Genomic DNA, 14040 nt, shown 5'->3' on the forward strand with positions numbered 1-14040 from the left:
CACAGATCAATCCTGTGCAAGGACCTTATTCACCTCAAGAATTCTGGAATCTCGTCCACTTTACTGGCTGGTAGTCTCGCTATTAAAGCATCAGCATCCAGTTCAATGCCCAAGAATGTCAGTAGGCAATGTGGCCCTTCTGTTTTCTCCGGAGCCAAAGGCACACCCCTCTGTTGAGACAATCTCTGAAAGGAAACCAGGGCCCATCCACAAGCCCCAGATCCTGCCCCTCCAACAAAAAGGAAGTCATCCAAGTAGTGAGTCACCGCCCGATGCCCACTCACTTTGACAAAAACCCACTGTAAGAAGGTACTGAATGCCTCAAACAGCGCACATGATATAGCGCAGCCCATCGGAAGTACTCTGTCAACATAGCCAACTCCGACCTCCTGCCACACCCACAGACTAATTAAATGGCATCATCCACAGAGGCATACACCACCTTAGTGTCCTCTGGTGCAATAAAATAATTTACTGAAGCACCCTTGGGCCATGACAAAAGATGCATCAGGCGAAACTCGCCTGGTGCTTTTTTGGGAACCACGCCCAGTGGGGAGATCTTGAGATCCTGAGTTGGCCAATCGTAAAACAGGCCCACAATTCTGCCCAATGACACTTCTTTGTCTATTTTTTCCCTCACCATTTGTGGCATATCTTTTGCAGACCGCAAGTTGTCTGCCCATCTCCTCATACTCGGGCCCTGATAGCTTACACTAAAACATTCTCTGAAACCCCATTCCAGTTTACAAGCCATATCCCTATCTGGATAACCGTGCAGCCAGGGCCGAAGAGCCTCCAACCTAATTGGTGTAGGAGCCCTTTGGCTGAGGAGCGCCTTGCATGCTTCTTCCTTTGGACGCCCTCCATTGTTCGAACAGGGTGACAAACATTGAGTGACTGGGTGACGATCCCCGCATTTGGAGCAGTCATGCTTAAATTTGCAGAGCTGTCCGGGACTGAAACCTTTATTGAAATTCCAGCAGGCTCCTGGCGTGGGTATCGGGGCCCGCGGACCCAGACCCACCCCTCCTTGGGCGGGACGGGCCTGAAAAGGCTGTATACCACTGGCAAGCCACTCGCAGTGTGTGTAGAGGCTGTGGACTGTGAGGGCGCCATCCACTGCATCCATAATTCAGGGTCTACATCCCCCCCATGCCTTGTCAGGATTAACACTCACTCTCGCCCTAAACTCCTTGTCGAAACTCAACCAGGCAAAACCCCTGAAATGCATCTGGGCCTTCCTTATAATGTCCATGTACTTAAACAATGCTATAGCCCTATCTGGGAACTTCTCACAATAAGTACTAGCGAAGATCAAAAACACTAAGGTCCAATTATCTATTGTTTTTGGCACCCACGGGTGGCGAGCTAGCTCCCACTCCTCTTCCTTATAACCTTCCTTAGCCTGTATATCTCTATGTAAAAGCTTGAAAACATCCACGTACTCATGTTTCCATATCTGTGTCTTCGTTTTCTCCACCACATGGGAGCCTAGCGGCATTGCCAAACCCATATTAGGAAGCCTCTTCTTGTGTCCCCCGCATCCTTGTCCTCAGACCCCATACCTTCTCCAGCTACCTTATCCCCAGTCTCGGTCACCAGTGTCGCACCTGCGTCCTGCGACTTTGATTTGTCACTCTCTAACATCACCCCAACTGCAGAGTCTCATTAACAGAAAAATCTCTGACCCCAATAGACTTATGTGTGTGAACACCACCTGTTCCTTGTCCTTTCCCCACACTGACCACCATTCAGCCTTACCTCTGCCTTATGACATCAAAGGCCGCGATCCCTTCCGTGCCCCCTGACCACGTGCCAGTCTATGAAGCACCTCTTGTGATTCACCACCAACCTTGCGTTCCTGCAAGATAGAAACAGAAGAAGGGGTTGCGCCGCTCCTGCGCCCTCTCCCCCTCCCTCTACCACTGCTCACCTCAGGCTTGCGAATCTCCCCGTTCTCCCATTCATTCATCTCCTCCTCATAATCGAGCTCAACTACATCCTCATCATCCGTCTCCCACCTGCTGTCATTTTCACCAGTCATCAGTACATTAGTAGATGAATCTTCAGCATGCCCCACATGGTGCAAACCATCTCTGCGATGACCCCGTTCCTGCGTCATACAGAAGGCCACCGAAGACCCCTCTATCGCTTCTGACCAACGTCCTGAGGCCGTGTTGCACCCCGTTGGCAGCACCTTCATTCTGCCATTCTCCATCACTGGCATTGACTCTCCGTGCCCATCATAGCCGTGTGCGCCACTCATGCTCATCGCGCCGCCAAACCCCACGGCCGCACAAGCCTCTTGACACTTCCCCATCTCTACCTGGGGCACCCACACCCAACTGCCTCGCCCTGCTGTCTGGCCCGGGGGCCCTGTCTCACCCACTAACCCTGCTGGCCGCTTCAATTGCTTGCCCTGGCCCATGCCCCGTCCCTGCCTCTACACAACTGTGCCCATCTCTCCCCCGTCTCTGCCACAATGCGCCTCTGCTCCTGTATTCTGGCTTCCAAATCCTATGCATCCCCAACATCAGACTTCTGCTGTCATGGTCTATCTAGCTCTGCGCCCTCCTGCGTTGAACCAGGAATACCCCCAGCCTGCCCTGCCTGCCCACCTGCACCCTCAGGGGGCACTGTGCCCCCCATCTCCTGCACTCCACTCCTGGCTGCCCCCCCACCGTCTTACCAGTACTCTTGCTCTTCCTTTTAGCAGGGGGCCCTCTTGCCTTGCCCCTGTCCTGCCCGGCCTTGGGCAATGAAAGGTCCAGTGGCAGCATGTTACTACTGGGCCAGGCCTCCTCCTGGGCCAGGTTGTCCAGTGCTACCAAGGCCTCAACCTCAACTAACTGCCCTTCAGGGCCTGTGGAGACATCTGCCACGAGGGCATAACCCTCTTCCCCCCGTCTGCATCCCCCCATCCTGGCTATCTGGGACTTTAGTCTGTGGCCCCTGGGGGTGGACGCACTGCTTGCCCTCCCCCGCATATTTCTTCTATTTCGGTCACTCAGGAGACCCGCACGTGGCTACAGCAGCCGCTACCCGGCCCGACGTGACACGTGCTGGGCGTGTCATGCTGACCCAGGCCTGGTCCAACGCACCAGGCCTGAGTAAGTCGGCCCGGCCTGTTTCGCCTCGTACGCGAAGCACGGCCCTCACAGCCTCCCCATCGTGGCTGGTTGCCATGGCGCTGAGGCACAAAGACAATAAACAAACTCACCTGAAAGAAACTCCCCAGGGGACCGGCCAACTTCTTTGACTGCGCGATGGGCAGCACGGAAAAGGCCGGTCCCTCCCCTTCCACCGCTTAATAAACCCCCTCCCATGTTCCACCCCCACTTACCTGATAGCCAATCCTGTCGCTGCCAGGTCACTTCCTCTCCCGAATATTCCCGAGGAGAGACTAGACCGTGTCTCTCTCTCTCTCTCCGCGGGACCCTCCATAATGATAATGCAATGTATATAATACATGAATATATGTGTTTTCTCATAATACGAATTACTACAACATTTAAAATTAATTATTTCGAAATGGAAAACATAAATATACAAATAAAATGTGTTAGGACAGTACATACTGGATGTGTTTTGCCCACATACCCGATAAACAGTTTTTTTTTTATTTGATTGAATGGGACGTATACACTCTTACACTCTTAAAAAAAAAAGTGAGAAGAGAATGACATTATCTGGATTTTTGAAAGTCGACATGGCGGTTGAAGTTAATTTCCTTTGAGATTTATCGATGTATTTCCAACACTGTGCAGCACCAAGTCCTCTACTAGTCATATTATTAGCACAATTTGACATCACTAGAAAGTTCCCTCAGGTGTCACCCCCACACCTTTCCTATATTTATATGTGACATGTAGCTCTTGCAATTCACACAGTATGGTGCGCGTGTTCATAGAGAGTCATTCGGACATCTTTGTTGTGATCGGGAACCGTCCTAACTCACTGAATGGGCCACTGATCCACTTCCATCATCACACATTAAGCTCAGGGGCTCAGGGGACATTCAGGGTATCCAGATCTAAAGAGTGATCTCATGTGCAGGCTGGCACTATTTTCCGTGATCAAATTGGGTTGGGGCTGGGGGTATTCTCTGCACCTGATAAATACCTATATTGTTATTCTGGTGCGGTAAATACCTCCTACTCTGAGATTTTCTCATGAAAAAACACAATGCCTTTGTCATCAGTTTCTGCGGGTATCGGAACTTACTCCAAGTTTCAGCTGGGAAATTTTAGCAGGTTTGCCAGATGGAATGTATCAGGGGAACTAATAAATAATTGAAACTGGAGCTCGTAATGGAATTAGGATGTCTGGGAAAAAAGGGTTTTGCTCAGGGAGTAGAATTTAATAGGCCCACTTTGTCGGACTGGGAGAGAAAATAGGCCGGGAAACCAAAGTAAAAGTAGTGCCTATTAATAAATTAGATACTAAGAAAGGAGCCCATGTATGTAAACTTTGGGAGTTTTAAACTTGCAAAGCCAAGCTGTAGAAGTGTTTTGTAAGATATGGAAAACTGCATTGATTCGAGCTTGCTACAGGCAATGTTTCTTTCAATGTTAGGGGAGTTAGCAGTAAAAACCGTCCCAACAGACCATAAAACATTCCCAAAAACAGTAACTGAAACGACTCAAACCCTGATCTGTCAGACCAGCCCATGGGGCACTGCCTGATTACCCTATAGTTCAGTCTGACCCTGATAGCCTACTGTGAATCAGGGTCTGTGTAGTGAGTCTTTGAATATGAGGAAATGAGAGCATACATGGACACAATGTAGGGATAGATGAGACAAAGGCAAATGCTATGAGATTGGCAACATGCAAGTAAAGAAGGAAAGAGCCTAAGAACATGAATTTTGGGGCTAGAGGATGCAGGAAATTTGGCACAAGGTGTAATAAGAGCACAAACTATTGAATACAGATGGAAAAAGACACCCACTAATATCATAAAAAATATCCATCTCACAGAGAATTTGATGGATGAAAGTCAGGGTATTGTAGCTCTTCTATCACTTTATGTCACTTTGTAGTTTTGTAGCACACTTTGTCTTCACTGTGGTGTGCAGAATACTGTGGGCTTTCATGGGTGTGCATTCAACTTCTTTGTAGTGCTTTTCTGCAGAATGGGCTTGTTTTGGTGCAGGAGAATGACATCTTTCCTCTCTCAAACTGTTTTCAATATGTCCCTAGACATTTTTGTGTCTGTGTGTTCTGGTGTGTCCCCATCTACGTCTTCTCATGTCCCTTTACAAGTCTCTCTGATTTTTTTATGTCTTACCCTGTCTCCCTGTGTCTGTGTCTTCCTAGGGTCTTTAGTGTAACCTTCTGTCCATTTCTTACAATATGTACTCCTGAAATCTGTTTTCAATATTCTCTGATGCCTGACTTGCTGTATCAATGTCTTCCTAGTGTCTTCCTGTATCTATGCTTCCCCATTGCCTTCCAAGGTCCACGTCTCCTCGTGTCCATGCATCCCAATGCCTTTGGCCTCCACACGGCATTCATCTGTGTTCCCAGTTTCTCACCATATGCTTTGGTGTTATCCTTTGTGTTATTTTGCTCATTTTTCTATACAACTGCATCCTCTCTCTATACATTGACATGTCTGTTCTTCCCCAGTGTCCATTTCTATGTAAAACTAGTGTCCATTTCACATATACTTATGTCTCTCCAACTCCTTCAACTTCTCTGCCTCCCTTTGTCAGTGTCATCTTGTGCCGCTGTGTCCCACTGAACATTTCTTCAAGTTACTATGCACCTGGTTTAGAGTTTGGCATATAGGGCACTCTGCCACAAATGTGGCAGTATACCTGTCTGCCAAACTGATGGATTGCCTACTCTGTTTTAAGTCAGTCGTATTTACTGGCTCAGTTGTTGGAAATTCTACAGGAAGGACTAATTCAGTTGGGTGTGGGGCATATGTGTAGGTGCATTAGACCATCCATGGCACATAGAGGAGACTGTCTGATGTTTTTATTTTTCAGTTTGGAATCGCCGGCCAAGTCAGACTACGTGGTCCCTATCTGAAAAAAACTAGAAAAATCACCCCTTCGTCCTGGGAGAAAACCATCAGGATGTCAGGGTCATTTATTTGTTGTTTTCCAAATACAAACCATGGGGAAGGACAGCTAAAATAAGGACAGCTTTACTTTCATACCTTAATGACTGGTAACTCTTATCTTTGGTTGAGCAACATAAAAAATGCCTGTCTCAAAAAAGACTAAGCTCTTTTCCAGAATGTGGTCCATAAAAAAACAGTTGTAAATTACAACAAGCTTAAATTACACACGTATATTAAACAATATGGCAGTATCAGCAGTCCATTCCTGCTCAACAACCTGCATCTTATTCGTGGACCATAAATAATGTTGAACTCTGCAGAAAACAAACCTTCATGTAAACGCTTATTGCAGTAAAAGATGCGCATTTTATGTTCTACACGTCCTGCATTTTTAAAAAAACATATCTTTACTTATGGGTTCCCTCTGTGTTCATATTATACGGTATCAGGAAACAGCGCTTTCCGATAAGGAACTGCCCCGCAGAACACTTTTGTCCATTACATAACTGTTACTCTTATACATCATTAGGAGGTACTTTATGATTCAAAACATCAGACCTTGAAATAAATAAATGAAGGAGATTCTTCCTAATCTCTAAATGTCCTCTTAAACGGTGGCTATTTTCAGGGCAGTGTCTATGAGGTAAACATCATTGTATTTAGATTTCAAACAAAATATGCACATAACAAAGAGGGAGTTATTTTTTGGTTGGACCATGCTTGGATTGTACGAACACTTAAGGTTTATATTTCCTGCTGCTTTCCCACTCCACGAATTGAAGTTGTTAGCAAAGCCTAAGGAATATTGTTACATCAGACAACACTGGAAAGGCAACCAGTAAGCGTATTAAAATTATCTGCCTCTGTATTGCACCATATGTGCAGCATTTTTATTAACTTTTGCTCTACTTAAGTTTAAAACACTTATTTTGTTGGAATCTCTAATTATAGCGGATGGCAATTGCACCAATTTCACCAGTTGCAAAACTATGCTAAACATGCTGTGGTTGTTGAACCCCCGGATTCCAGTGGTCCTGTTTATAACTTATAAAGAGCACAGCCAGCGGCTCTTTTTCTTCACTAGATGAATATATTCATTAGAAGGATTGATGCTTGACAGAGTGACTTGGCCACAGAATGCTGCTTTCGTTATCAGTCCTTTAGAAAGGAGCTGTCATCCCACTGTGAAATACACTCTCAAGTATACCTGCTGTCAGATAGAGTGGCCGGAAGTTGAATAGGAACATTCACTTTCAAGACCAATTTTTGAGAAAATGTAACTGAAGTTTCAGATCTTGATTGTATATCGGAGATCCCCTACATGCGGTCTAATCTGCCAAGTAATGGTTATCTGTAGGGGCCTGATCACATTTAGTCTAAGAACCCTGATTGATCATATGCATACTATTATGAAAAAAACTATGTTCATTGTTTTGGGTGTTGGCTATTACCGTTTCTCATTAGAATTATTCGTATGTGGACTCTTTCTTTACTTGTTTATCAAAATGTAGCTCTTCAAAATTGCTAGCAATTGGCAAGAAAAATAAAATGTGTGTGATAAGGCATTTCAAAGTGTAAACCAAATTTTGGTTCGTATAACCATCACGCTTGCAGCTGGGCTGGTTCGTAAATGTAGAGCCTCAATTTGAATGGGCATTGAAGTTTGTGGTTAACATTGTGAATCAATTGTTAAATGGTGTGGTCAACATGGAGTCCGGAACTGAGTCTAGTTGCTGAGCTCCGTACTGCCCGCCCAGAATTCTACAGTAAATTGCTGTGCCCGGATGTTCTTATTGCCCGAAAGTGGAGGGGACCAGACCCTGTGATGGGAAGAGGGCTGTGACCATCCTAGGAAGCTGCACCCGAAATGGACGCTCGAGCTGGGGGACCTCCCGGAGTAAATAGCCGCGTGGTCCTATTGCAGTGGGGCCCGCAGGGTGCAGTAATCACCAACCGTGGTGAGAAACTTGAGAGGTGATGGTGTCGACTGGCTCACGGGCTACCCCTCCCCGAATGTGAGGCAGAGTGTAACTGGCGTCAGGGGCCACCCCTGAGAAAGGAAGGTGCGTGGGGGTGCCTCCCAGAGCTTGCGGATGCGTGGGTCAGCCACCACTAGAACTGAGAAGATCATCGACAGCTAGCTGTACTGCGGTGCTGGCGCAGCAGCGACGCTGATCATCTTGCGTGGTACTTTACCCCAACAGGGAGGAGGAAGAGAGAGACTGCCCGGGGGACCATGCCACTAGTGTGCTGAGGCGCAGCCCCTGAAGATTGCAGGAGAACCCGGAGAACCACCCAGAGCTTGCAGCTGCATGGGCCTGCCCCAAGGGGAGAAGGTGGAACAGTGAGTCGCTGGCCACCTAGCGCGATTGGTGCAGCACTACTTGTGGGTGAGGCACCGGGTTTGGGACACTAAGGCAGGAACATGCACTCATGCGCGACTTTAGCGATGTCTGCGAACGGTCTCACAATGGGAGAAGCGAGCCCCATGGAAGAATGAATGGACTCTCTACCACAGTGAATTGCAGAGCAGTGGTCTACAGCTTGCACTGATCTATAGGAGGTGAACATTGATTGCAAGAGGGGAAATAACATACTGGAAGTGGACGCAGTGACATCTCCCTAGACCATAGTGAGGGCAGGTATGCTGGGCAGAGGTGAGTGCAATAATTGACCAAGGGGACACTATTGAAAGCTTGTCACGCTCAAAGTTGAGGGCTGGGCCTTGACCTCCTTGATCCCTAGAGGCTTCAGAATGGCGGACGGGCCTGCTCCATGCCTGCGAGAGTACCCAAGATAGAAAAAAAGTACATGTTATTATGCACAATAGTGGATGCGTGCAAGATCCCCTACTAGTCTCATCAGTATACTTGTTGCCATGAACCAGCCATTGCGTCTGTCAACTACAATGCAATAATCCTTGTTACTCTACTATAAATTGACAGCACGCTGAGGAATCACTTGAATATTGTCCGAACAGGACGGCCTGCCGCTCGCCATGATTGTGCGCCCCAAAAACCTGAAAACTACTGGGCAGAACCCCATGGGCCTCATGATACAGGCTCTCCAAAGCGCTGGGCCAGAAGACTCACTCATTAGATTGGATGACATCTTCGAAGTCACTCTACGCAGTTTGAAAAGATACTAATGCCGATAGCTCATTCTAAGAATGTTTTGGAAGCCAAAATTGAGTCTCCATAGAAGTAAACCTTCTCAGAGCGGATCATCATAAGTTAACTGAAAGGGTGAATGATGCGGAGTAAGCGCTCACTAGCAGGAACTGCAAACAAAAGTAGACACACTTCACCAATGAGCAGAAAATGCGGACGGTCGATCCTGCTGCAACAATGTTCGATTTCAGTTTTTTTTTCTCCAGAAAGCACAGAAGGGCCAAACACCATACTGTTATTAGAAAATTGGCTGATAGCATCAGTACTTAAAGACAGAATTCCTAAATTCTTCTCAGTGGAAAGGGTGCACCGGATCCTAGCTAGACCACCTCCACTGGGAGATAACCCTCCCCCACTGATTGCCTGCTTTCTCAACTATTCAGATCTGATATTGATACTGTTTAGATCAAAGGGACCATGGCATTACGAGAATCACTCAATAGCACTTCACAGCAGAAGTGCAAACAAAGACATTGTAACTCGTACAACACAGTGAAACAGAAGCTTTGTGAACTCTCATTAGCACACGCCCTCATTTATCCGGCCAAGCTAAAGGTTGTACTTGAAGGGGGTCTTACTTCTTCTTGCACCCAGAGGATACCTGGACTTGGATCCACGCCAAGGACCTAGCAGAAACAACTGATGTAGGCCGGACTGCGGGGGAGTGGTTGCGACCCTGATGTCGTTGGCGCAAAAAACAACACCCTGACCGGATCGGGCACAGGTGGCGAAGGCACAGGCAAAAGCAGTGGAGGAGGTGACGCTTATCAGCGCAAACTCATTTTCACCACTTGATTCAACACTTCAGAGGCCAGCTCTGTGACTGATAACACAGAGACGTTATTGAGCACTGCACTCTGGGGCCCGGATCTGACGCCCCGTATTACGGACGATTTGCTTTAAAAGAGGGATACTGCACACACCTTACCCTTTCTAGGATCTAAAGGAAACTTGGAGAGGGCACAATCAGCCCAAGAGGGGCGCTGCGCATGCAGGCCTGAGGTGATAGTTTTGATGGCTGGTGGGCAGGCGAGCAGGCCTAGTGCCTATTGATGAGCGCCACGCCCCCAAAGAAGAACCGAATTGGATGACGTTTATATTTCAAGGAAATCAGATATCTTTTGCTATAAATGTTTTTTGGGGAACTTTAGGCTGGAAACTTTTAGTCAAAAAAGAGGGGATGTTCAGTTCCATATGTTTGCTTTGTTCTCTCTTTCTTATCTATCTACTGTAATTCATTTGAGGTACTGTGATACATTGGATTGTCAATATATGTCAGACATAATAACCAGGGTACTTCACTATGGGGCACATTTATGGTTTTTGACGCAAAACTGCGCGTACGCAGTTTTGTGTCACAATCCTTGGCGCCTGCTAGCGCCATTCCATAGTGGCAGCCGGGTGCCATATCTATGCAATGGCACACACTGGTGCTAAGGAATGGCTAGGTTCTAAAAATAAAGACGGTAGCCGGGGGTGGGGCGAATAGCGGTAGGGAAAAAGGCGCTAATCGGTCTGAAATTAAGCTAAGCTGGTTAGTGGCAATAAATATGCCACTAACCAGCCTAGTGTCATATTCTCAATGATGACTCCTGTCTTAATAAAGACAGGAGTCATGACAACCATCCCAATGGCCAGCACAGGGGACCAGTGTACCCTGGGCAAGACATTAGGACCCAGTGCCAGGCAGGGGGCCCTATGTTAGGGGCCACCAATGGCACACCCACCCAAAAAAAATACTTACCTATACTTACCCAGGATGGGGTCCCCATCCTGTGGTGTCCCTATGGTCTGGGTGGGGGTGTTCCTGGGGCTTGGGGTGGGCATCTGTAGGCCCATTCTATGGGGTTTGGCCATGGGAATGGGTCCACAGGTATCCTAATACCTGGTATGACCTAGGCATTAAATAATGGTGCTAAGCAGGCTTAGCGCCATTACTTGGATCCACCTACTCCCTGCGTGTCATTTCTGTGCCGGAGTATAAATATGGCAGTAGGGGGTTAGCATCATATTGTGGACAGGAATGCCTACCTTGCATCTATTTGGGGCAAGGTAGTTTGCCACATCCACAATATGACACTAACTCCTATATTATGACGCTAGATAGGTTTAGCGTCAAAATATAAATATGTAGTTAAGTTTGCGCCATTTTAGCATAAATAAAAATGACTCTATTGCGGCGCAAACCAACCATAAATAGGGGCCCATGAATATAGAGATATGGAGCCTCCAAACCTTATGGATGAGGGTGGATCCTTAACCCCTCCCCCTAGTAATCCTAAGAGAAGACTACAGGTGTATGTAATCAGACACCTACATGAGTGACTGTTATACTGGCTCCACTCCCCCGTATAGGTTTCTCACATGGAATGTCAGAGGGATGGCTAAAATAACCAAAGGATGTAAGATACAGTCATATCTTAAATGTCTCCATATACATGTGGCAATGCTACAGGAAACACATATCACACAGCCCATACTAACTGCAATACAAAATTGATAGAGGGGACAAGTATATGGCACTACCGCCTCTGCGTATGCCGGCGGGTGATGATATGGATCGCTCCAAATGTCCCCTATGTACTGAGAATGACGAGGTTTGATCAGGATGGTCAATATGTGGTCTTGGAGGGATCTCTGGATGACTTTCCTCTAGTGATAGCAGGGATGCATGCCCCGAACATTGGACAATTGGCATTTCTAGATGCACTCACGCCTGTATTATTACTAAACCACCAGATCCCGGGTATATGGGGGGGGACTATAATTGTGTGTCTGATACTCTAATGGATAGATCAGTTCCCACCTTACAGATATCGGCGTGTCTCCATATATCATGCCACTTGCGGGAATGGATGGCACAACATCATCTTTGCGATGTGTGGCGAATGCGCAATGCTTTCTCCATCACCGGTACATGACATTCACACAAGACTCGACTTATTTTTGTACAGTGACTCATTAGGAAGGAGAACCGAGGGAGCTGAATACCTGTCATGCACACTTTCCAATCACTCGCCACTGATGTTTCTGGTGCAGTGGGGCAGGGAGCGATCAACAGTTCCCACATGGCATTTCCAACCAGAGGCTCTCTTAGATGCCCCATGTATGGCAGATCTTTTAACACTACTGACTACCTACTTTGAGCATAAACAGAACACAGCAACAACCCGGGCCTCAGAATGGGAGGTGCATGAGGTTGTGGTGAGGGGCCATTGCTTGGGGCCACATGAGGGTGAAACTACTTAGGGCCGAAGTGACTAAACTAGAAGCAGAAATGAGAATCCTGGAGGCGGAAATGGTGGGCCAGCCCGTGGTGGTGGAGAAATTGTATATATTGAGAGAGGAATATAAAGAGGCTAATGTGAGACTGGGGAGACATGATTACAGGCGAAGACTGGCAACGTTACATGCAGAAGGAGACCGCTTCAGTCAATTGTTAGCCGGCTGATCCAGAATGATGGAACTAGGCACCCAATTGTAGCAATCCGATTGGAAGATGGACGGATTGCAAATATGCAGACTGCTATAAATTCCACATTTAGGGCATACCATCAGTCGCTGGATAGTGCTACGCCTCCTCCCCAATGGGATTGCATACATGATTATTTAAAAGCTGTGTCGCTGCCTACGCTTTCACCAGCACATAGAGAGGAACTAGAAACACCACTACAGCTGGCTGAGGTCCAACTGGTAATACAGCAGATCAGCAGAAACATGACCCCGGGGATCGAGGGTCTCCCCGGCAAATTATATGCACAATATACAGCATATTAGCGCCCAAATTACTTGAGGTCTGTCATGAGGCCCAACAGACGGGTCAGCTACCTAGGATGCTCCGGGAAGCTCTGATAGTGGTGTTACTTAAGCATGACCGAGATCCATTGAATATCCGCTCCTATAGACCTCTGTTCCTATTAAATCTGGACTGTTAAATATTGGGAAAATACTGTCCAATAGGTTGCTCCCCATAATTAGTGGAATGTTACACTCGCACCAATCAGGCTTCATCCCAGTCTGGAATACCTTTATCAATATTCAACTTGGCTTCATCTTGTGGATGTGATGCCCGAGCATTGTAGTGGGATGTGTGCAGTGTCACTAGATATCAAGAGTGGGGATTCCTAGGGGCCACTGGAGTGGGGATTCCTATGGGCCACACTTGCGTAGGTGGGCTTTGGTCCGGTATTTATAAGCTGGATCAAGACACTATATGGAACACCGATGATAAGGGTGAGCACGGGTGGTATCATATCGGAGGCCTTCACCATTTCTAGGCGTACTAGACAGGGATGCACATTGTCACGTTGTTGTTTGTGTTCGCTATGGAGCCTCTGGCAAGGAGGCCGCGACTCTGTGTGTAACAATGGGGCACTCCGACACATGGGGAATTATAGGTGGTCTCACTATATGTGGATGACGCATTGTTGTTCTCACACAATGCCTGCTCTACACTCCGGCACCGAATAACCTTGATAGGGGGCTTTGGAGAGCTGTCACAGTTCTGAGTAAATTGGAACAAATTGTGTATTTTCCCGCTAGCTCCACCCCCAGTGCCGGAACAAGATCTTCTTCCTAATTATCACCTAAGATGGTGCCACAACACTTTTAAATTCCTGGGAATACAGATCTATCATAATCCAGATGACCTCAGGGAGGGTAATTTCAACAAAGCCTTGAAGAGAATACATATATCCTTGCCCTTTTGGACCTCCTTGCCATTGTCCCCAGTAGGATGATTTGCAATAGCTAAGATGCTGGTTTTACCCCGTTTCCTATATTAATTTGCAGCTCACCC

General features: G+C 47.1%; 1 protein-coding gene across 2 annotated transcripts in view; it reads left to right on the plus strand.

Moving 5' to 3' along the window:
* GRID2 (glutamate ionotropic receptor delta type subunit 2) overlaps nucleotides 1-14040 on the plus strand; it is a 2834743-nt gene that overhangs the window by 1975380 nt on the left and 845323 nt on the right. The gene's annotated exons all lie outside the window — the stretch shown is intronic.

The sequence above is a fragment of the Pleurodeles waltl genome, chromosome 1_2, assembly GCF_031143425.1.
Source record: "Pleurodeles waltl isolate 20211129_DDA chromosome 1_2, aPleWal1.hap1.20221129, whole genome shotgun sequence".
In the NCBI taxonomy this organism is placed as follows: Eukaryota; Metazoa; Chordata; class Amphibia; order Caudata; family Salamandridae; genus Pleurodeles; species Pleurodeles waltl.